We start from the raw sequence: 7,653 nt of genomic DNA, 5'->3' as shown, positions 1-7,653 counted from the left end.
GGAGCCAGCAGACTTCTCTGTGGGAAGGATCCTGCTGACATATGGGGCCCTCTGTTCCCCTCAGGAGGGAATCACCAATAACGTTTACCCTCCTCTTTTTTTTGAGGAAACAAGTCCTGATGCAGGGGGCAGGCTGTTTTGCCTTAGGCAACAACTTGGATGGTGTCTTTTCTGTCATCAGAATCACTTCACCCTCAACTTCCAGTGCCCCATACTTATTTTGCAAGGGCAGCAGGGAAGGTGAGGGGAGCTGGGAGGGTTTTACTTTACGTCTCCTAAAAGGGACCTGTATCCATTCCCCACTGCTTTTTGGGTCACCTCCCTCTGCTAGGGGAGCCTGCAGAGCCTGGTTACTCAAGTTCAATTCCCTTTTACATTCCCTTACAGTCCTAAGCCTACCAACTTCCTCCTTCAGTTCACTAGGTTAAGCAGATAGTCAATCTGCTCACACCTAATGCAGGTGCTGTCTCCACTGCCCTCCATCTCAAGTGCCAGGCTCCAGCACTCTCTTCAGCCAGTTGCCTGGACACCTGCCTGCTTATGTTCGACCTCAGTCTGTGTCAACACTGATCTTTTGAAAACAGCTTTCCTGTGAGTTGCAACTATCCCTATCCCTGGTTGTGTGACCTGCTGGAAAAATAATAATAACAACAACAACAACAATTATATATATATATATATATATATATAAGTGCCATGGCAGGTGCTGCTGGCTGCAGTTGAGTAAGCGGCCAGCAGCTCTCTAGCAAAGCGCCTACTGTGCCAGCCTCGGGCACTTCCCATGGCTGATATCAGGATCTCGAGCAGACACACGAGAAGACCACTCAGCCGGTCCTCGCTGCCAGGGTCCTCCTGCCCTGAAAAGCCTGAAAAGGGAAGTACAATGGAGTGCCTTTCAGCTCGAGCACATTGGTCCTGTGTGCTAGTCCCGAGTCAGCTTTCTAGTGAAATGGTTAAAGGCTGCTTGTCTGTTTTCAGAAGGATGAGACAAAGCCAAGCATCTCTGTGTTGTGGCTGTGCGTTCACAATCCATAAGTGTCATTGCTGGTTCTTACCTGTCTTTTCCTATGCTCCATGCACTGATGCTGACCCAAGACCTACCTCAGGTTGACTTTAGTTTCCAACTTTGTAATGTGCACTGGGAGTACTGCTGAGATTATTTGAATTGGACAGAAAGACTTCCTTGCTCTCTCTTGAGGTTAAAGCCAGACCAGCTTGGAACCTCCTGCTTGGGGCAACTGCTTCTTATCCAAACAGCTTCTCCTTCCCAGACAGGTCTGCAGCACGGTGTGTATCCCAGCTCCTCCCAAGCACAGCCAGCAGTCAGTCTCCAGCATCAGCAGATGCTGTTCCAAAAACCAAAGAAACCTGAAAGCACAGGAGAAATCAAGCACCTCTTGCCACCAATCTAATCCAGCCAAAAGGTGTTAGCCAGAAAATGGTCCCTGTGGCTAGGCTGCCAGCCCAGGAACTGAGAGATACTGTGCAGCTCCTCCATGCTGCTCACTTGTACCACTTCCCATCCATTTCCTTCTACACCAAGTCAGTCTTCTGAAACAAAAAGAGCTCTGTTAAAATATGCCTTTTCCATTAAATCAATAGGAGTCCTTTCAGTTTATATCCTGGTCATCTGGAACAGGCTCTTCTGGCCTTTTGGGAAGGGAGGAATTTATGTCTGTAATTAGCCTTTCAAACAAAAGCAGCTACATTGGATGGAAAGCAAGGGCCCTTCCCTTCCACAGCACTGCAGCATGGGACCTCCCTAAATGTGGTTCAGCAGGAGGCAGATAGAAGACAGGTCCTGGTATACCCAGGGCACACAGACTGTGTCTGCTATTCTTCTCAGGAAAATGAAATTCCTTCTGCTTGTCTCAGGTTTTGGGTTGTATCCATTACTTAAGTAGTTTCTCCTGTGCTGTTTTCCTTCTCTGTATTATTTGTGCTATTAACTTCTAACAGACCTTGCAGTAAGGATGGGCACCCTGATCCCCCAGGGTAGACTTCACAGAATCACCAAGGTTGGAAGAGACCTCAAAGATCATCAAGTCCAACCTGTCACCACAAACCTCATGACTAAACCACGGGACCAAGTGCCATGTCCAATCCCCTCTTGAACACCTCCAAGGACGGTGACTCCACCACCTCCCTGGGCAGCCCATTCCAATGGCTAATGACTCACTCAGTGAAGAACTTTCTCCTCATCTTGAGCCTAAACTTCACCTGGCACAGCTTGTGACTGTGTCCTCTTGTTCTGGTGCTGGTTGCTTGGGAGAAGAGACCAACCCCTACCTGGCTACAACCGCCCCTCAGGTAGTTGTAGACAGCAATGAGGTCTCCCCTGAGCCTCCTCTTCTCCAGGCTTGTTTCGATCGTTGCCTCTACAGCATCTTCTTGGGAGGAAGGAGAGTGCAGGGAGCCTCCCCAGACACACATTCTGCAGCAGAGTGATGTTGAGTGTAGTTTCCAGGCCCATCCTGATCCAGCAGCTGAGCACCCAATCCAGCTGTGGCATGCCTCCATGTCCCTTGGCAAAGCATCATGCCTCAGCATGCAACCATGAGCCCATGGGGTTGTAGCTGCTCTGGTTTGTAGAAAGGAGTTGTCTAAGCAGTGCCCCACACAGAGGAAGTCCACCTCCTCTGTCATCTGTGAAAGTCTGTCAATGGTGGATTTGGGACTGGTAGCAGTTAATATTAGCCTTGTCCTTCCCCTTTGCAGAGCCAGCACACCTGGAAGTATTTCCAGTGCTGGAAAAGACAGACATCACCTGGCTTTTCCACACAGAGAAAAAGAAAATAGAAATTGTCAAAAGAGAAAAAAAAAATTAAAAGTCCTCAAACGTTTACCTTTAAAAGAAACCTCCAGTTCCTCAAAAGCTGGAAAAACAAAAAGACACCCATTGTCCTTGGAGAAGGAGTCTCATTTGCAGAACACATCCATTTTCTCCCCAGCTTCAAGGAGAAGGTTGTCACCGTAGGTGTTCAGGTGCTGCTTTCCCTGTAAGGCCAAAGATGGTGTTTCCACAGCACCTTTGGCTTCTCTACCTTATCTAGCAGAGGGCAGAGTGAGATGAAAATAGATCAGCAGGTGTGCTCGCTGTTCTCCAGGGCTGGATGCATTTTCATAGCTGGCATCTGCACTTCATTGTATGTCCCACAGTCCATTTCTCAGGGCTGCCCTCTGGGTGAAGTACCAGGCCAAGCAACACCTTCCCATGTGTGCTTCTGATGCAGCACCTGGGGAAAATGCTTTGAGCACATTGGACACCGCATGTAGACACTGTGGTAGGGTTAGAGGCTTTCTAGGGTCACTGAGTCATTTATTCTGGCTTCATGTGCCTCCTGGCAATGTATTTAGATCCTGCCACATTGCTTCCCAAAATTCCAGTAAATGAAGGAGGTGAGTCCATTCTCACTCCCGATCTGGTGATCAGCGTATTCCTTCCTGCAGAAACAAGGCACGACCTGGATGACAAGAGCAGGGCTCCAATCCCCACCCTCTTGCCTTTGAGCGAGATAAATGGCACAAGGATAATCAGCACAACTGTGCTGCTACCCAGTGCCGTAAGTCTCTGGTTTTGCAGAAGTCCTGAGATTCAAGGAGTTCTAGGATTCCCTAGTGTCATTTCAGGGCAAAACCACAGGGCTTGGGAGGTCACAGAAAGCCTCCTTGCATCAGGCTGCACCACAAGACCGACAGATCCTGAAGGAAGATGCCAGGTCTGGGTTCTCCAACTGAGCAGCAGATGTTTGCTTTGGCAGGTCTACAATAGACAAGGACTGGAGCAGGGACCACCAAGCAGAGCACTTCTTCTGTGCACCAGAACTTGCCACCCAACTGGTTTGATTGTGGCAGGGGGGTCCCTGGGGCCAGACCCCTCCCATTCATTTCTGCCTGATGCTTCTAACCACTATCACCAGCCAAAAAAATGCTAAAAATGGTGAAATTGCCTGGGAGGGAAAACCCCACCTTGCAGGGACAAGCAGCACATGCTTCCCACATGTCTGAACACACGCTTTGCCACCTACACACACTCCGGAGCCTCAGTGGCCCAAAATAGCACCTGAGCACACAAGTGACCTGCAAAAGCAGCCAAAAAAAAATTAAAAAAAAAAATCATTTTTCAGCCAGACACACAACAAAATCAAGTCTGTGGGATCCAGCACAACATAAAATAAGGCCAAGCCATGCAACCTTGGCTTCGCAAGTCATAAATCTGGGCTGGAATTTCTCTCCCTTTTCTCCTTGGTAAGCGCTTCCCTTCTGTGGCTGCCGGAGGCCAGGCTGCCATCGTCTCAGGTTGGGATTTGGGTAGGAGGGGGAGGGAGCTAATCCTTTTTTCATCACATTAAATTAAACTATAAACTATACCTTTTAATTCCTTCTAATTAAATTTCTCACTGGAAATGTTATTTCTCAGTGTGAGTTTTTTTCACAAAGCATGGCAGGAAGCACTTGGGAAGAGGCATGCCTCAGCACGCAGGTGGTCATCCTGGGTGTCCTGTAGCATGCCTGGGGCTCTTGGAGAGATGAGGATCACTCAGCAGCTGGCAGCTCCTGAGTCCATCACATGCACTAGATTTGAAGAAAGGACAGTGCAAATTCAGTCCAGGCAGTGTCCTGTGGTCTAAGATACACAAGGTGCTGGTGCTAGCCCACACCCTTGGACTCTCCTGGCAGAGAAGGATTCATTCCCAAAGGCCCTGGGCTCTACACACCCATGGTTCTGCCATGTTCTTCTGTACTGCTGAGCTGCAGTGCTTGGATCACTGGATGGATCCAAAGTGCTTTGGAAAAAAATAAAACCACACTGAGGCTTTTTTTAATTTTTAAAGAAAAGCTGTTTGAGAACCCAATTTCAATTAGCTTTCAGTGGGTTGCATTCCCTAAATCACAGAATGTATCTGGTTGGAAGAGACCTCAAAGACCATCCAGTCCAACCCTTGACCCAGCACTGAAGGATCAACAGGCAATCATGTCCCTAAGCACCAGGTCCATCTGCCAGTTGAGCACTCCCAGGGATGGTGACACCACCACTGCCCTCAGTAGACCATTCTAATGTTTGATAACCCTTTCAGTGAAGAATTATTTCCTGCTATCCAGCCTGAACCTCCCCTGAAGGGTCTGGCAGGCTTACACATGCCAGGCTTCTCTCTACTGACACAGAAATATAGCTAGAGCTTTGCAAACCTAAAGCATTTAAAAGTAATTGCCGTTTCCCCCTTTACGTTCCAATATGTGCTCAAGGGAAGTAAGCCAATAGGCAGCAGGTTGTCTCTGAGGCCTCTCAACTGTTCTGGCTTCATGAAAGATGAAATCCAATACAGCAAATTGCAGGAGGAGTCAGCTGAAAGCAGGGGCAGGCCATAGAGGAAGCAACATGTCCTTCTCTTAGTCCTTCTGTCTTAGCAAGCAGAAGCAGTTCCTATTTGTTCCTCAGATCCCCAGTAACACAGCAAATCAGTATCACTGAGCCAGACCAGGGGGAGCTACAGCAACATCAGGAACCAGCTCAACAACCCAGATCTGACTCAAGGGCACATGCATCATGCCTGTGTTGGGAGTTTCTATGTCCTGGATTGCATAGGAACAGGAATTTCAGATTTTGAGGCAAAAAAATAGCAATGTTGCTGTTCCCAGTGAGGCTCTTGAGCTGTGAACAGTGGCAGAACTGTCTTCCCAGGTCAGCAGCCACAGTCTGGGAAGAGACAAACCACACAGCATTCACCTGAGTTTGAAACAAGCTCTCCGTTGGCAGCACTCCTTCATAGCTGTTAATTCCTGAACTCCAGGCCTCCAACCAGGACCGTAACAAGAGCTAGCTCTGTCCCTGAGCAAGCTGATTGAATTAGAGAAGCTACCTCAGTGTAAGTGGGGAATGAAAATATGGGGTGTAAGTGGTATGCAGAGCTTTCTACCCCCAGAGCATCTATATTTGTGATGGGTGAGGAACACTGGCAGATGGCCTCCATGAGATGGGAAGAGACATCTAAGGTAGCTAAAGTGTTGAGTTAGAGACTGAAGGTCTCAAACTCAGAGATGAGTGAGACAGCAGCAAAGTAAACAGCCTTACCTGAGCTTTCTTGCCCAAGGCTACTCTTGCAGACAACACAGGGAACTGAGCTTTTCTAGTGAGCCCTATTTTTTTTATCTCAGCCTGGCAATGAGGTGAATTGGAGAATACTCAAGAAACAGGTTGAATTTAGCAGCAGGTTAGATGGCCAGCATATTTATACTCAGCACATCCAGCAGTAGTGTCTCCAGAATTGAGAAGTGAGGACCCAGATGAGCAGGGGGTCCCTCAAAACTACCTTCTACAACTACCTGGTACCTAAACTCCATCCAAGTGCCAATTCACACACCCTAACTCTTTAGGCTTCTCTTCCCCTGCACTGTTAACACAGGACCAAGCCTCTTCCACTCCCACCCAAGGGAACTGTCTCCAACACCTAAAGCACTCTCTGATGTCTTCAGATAAAGAGCTCTAAAGCTCACCCCATTATTTCCTTCCAGCCTCCCTCTGCCCCTGGACCAGAGTCCTCCTGATCTGGGGAGGTTCTCTATCACCCCACTGGCATCTCTTGCTGGCTAGCTGCTACATTTTGGGATCCTGCCCAAGGCTCTACCTTTGCAGCTGAAAAACATTCCCCAACCCTAACCCTGAGGGACTGGCAGCCACCTCCCAACCTGCACAAGAGAGGAATGTCAGGCACGTTGTGAACTAAAATTCCTGCTTCCCAGAACTGTCAGGCTGCATTAGCACCCGAGGGCCCTGACAGTGTAAGGGTTTTCTACCCCAAACCACTGTGCCAGCAGAGCTGCCCTTGCTGCTGAGCCATTCACATGCTCAAACACCAGTCCCAGGCACGGGCAAGGAGCAGCACACAAGAGACACGCAGCAGACCCACACACTGAGATGTTCTTCTCTATCCATCCCTGCAGAGGTTACTCTTCCCTTTGTGAAGCACAACTGCCTCACTTGTTGTTTCAGTGTTGCATCCTCAACCTCCCCTTAAAATTAAACCAAGCCTCAGCTCCAAGACATTGGCTTTGTCCTGTCACACTGGAAAACAAGGCAAGTATGGAGAGAGAGATGGCTGTGGGAGATGTGAGACACATTACTGAACCCCAACACTAACCCACTCTTGCTTGAAGTGACACTCGATGCAGAAAGCGTAAGAAAACAGGTGCATAAAGATGCAAGTAGTCATCTTTAATGCCTCCAAGGAACCCAACCAATGCTTCCAAGCCTCAGGCTTTGCACCCTAACTCAGGGACAGCCACTTCTAACAGAAGGACAGATGAATGGAGTGGTCATGTCACCATGAGAAAAGCATGCAGCACCAGCAGCAGAGGAGTATGAGGAGAGGGTGTCTGGTGAAGGGAACTTCATGAAATGGAGTAGCTGAGGGGGAAAAAAAGATTTAAATATTGCTTAACCCAGGGCAAAGTTGAAATCATTTCATGTCCCTAGAGAACACTCCAAACACTGAGCTACTGGTCTTCCCTTACAGCTTTCCTGACAGCCCTGTGCTCCAGCAGCACCATGCTGATTCTGTCGGTGAATGCAGAAGGATCTTGGGTGAAGCACCAAGGGGGTGACAAAGGCTGGAGTGATAAATCTCTCAGTGCTTTTAAAGGGTGGCTTCGAGC

The 7,653-nt window shown here is 48.6% G+C and overlaps 1 protein-coding gene across 1 annotated transcript in view; it reads right to left on the bottom strand.

Annotated features, from left to right (window-relative positions):
* Positions 1 to 4,490: 4,490 nt before the first annotated feature.
* Positions 4,491 to 7,653, bottom strand: part of TRAF3IP1 (TRAF3 interacting protein 1) — a 49,148-nt gene continuing 45,985 nt past the window's right edge. The window contains exon 16 of the transcript XR_010987337.1: positions 4,491 to 4,575. The gene's annotated coding sequence lies outside the window, so the exon portion shown is untranslated. The remainder of the gene's footprint in view (positions 4,576 to 7,653) is intronic.

Source organism: Melanerpes formicivorus, unplaced genomic scaffold (assembly GCF_026170545.1).
Source record: "Melanerpes formicivorus ecotype bairdi unplaced genomic scaffold, bMelFor1.0.p_v2 SCAF_5, whole genome shotgun sequence".
Classification (NCBI taxonomy): domain Eukaryota; kingdom Metazoa; phylum Chordata; class Aves; order Piciformes; family Picidae; genus Melanerpes; species Melanerpes formicivorus.
The sequence above is the reverse complement of the archived record's forward strand: the minus strand, read 5'-3'. Positions and strand labels throughout refer to the sequence as shown.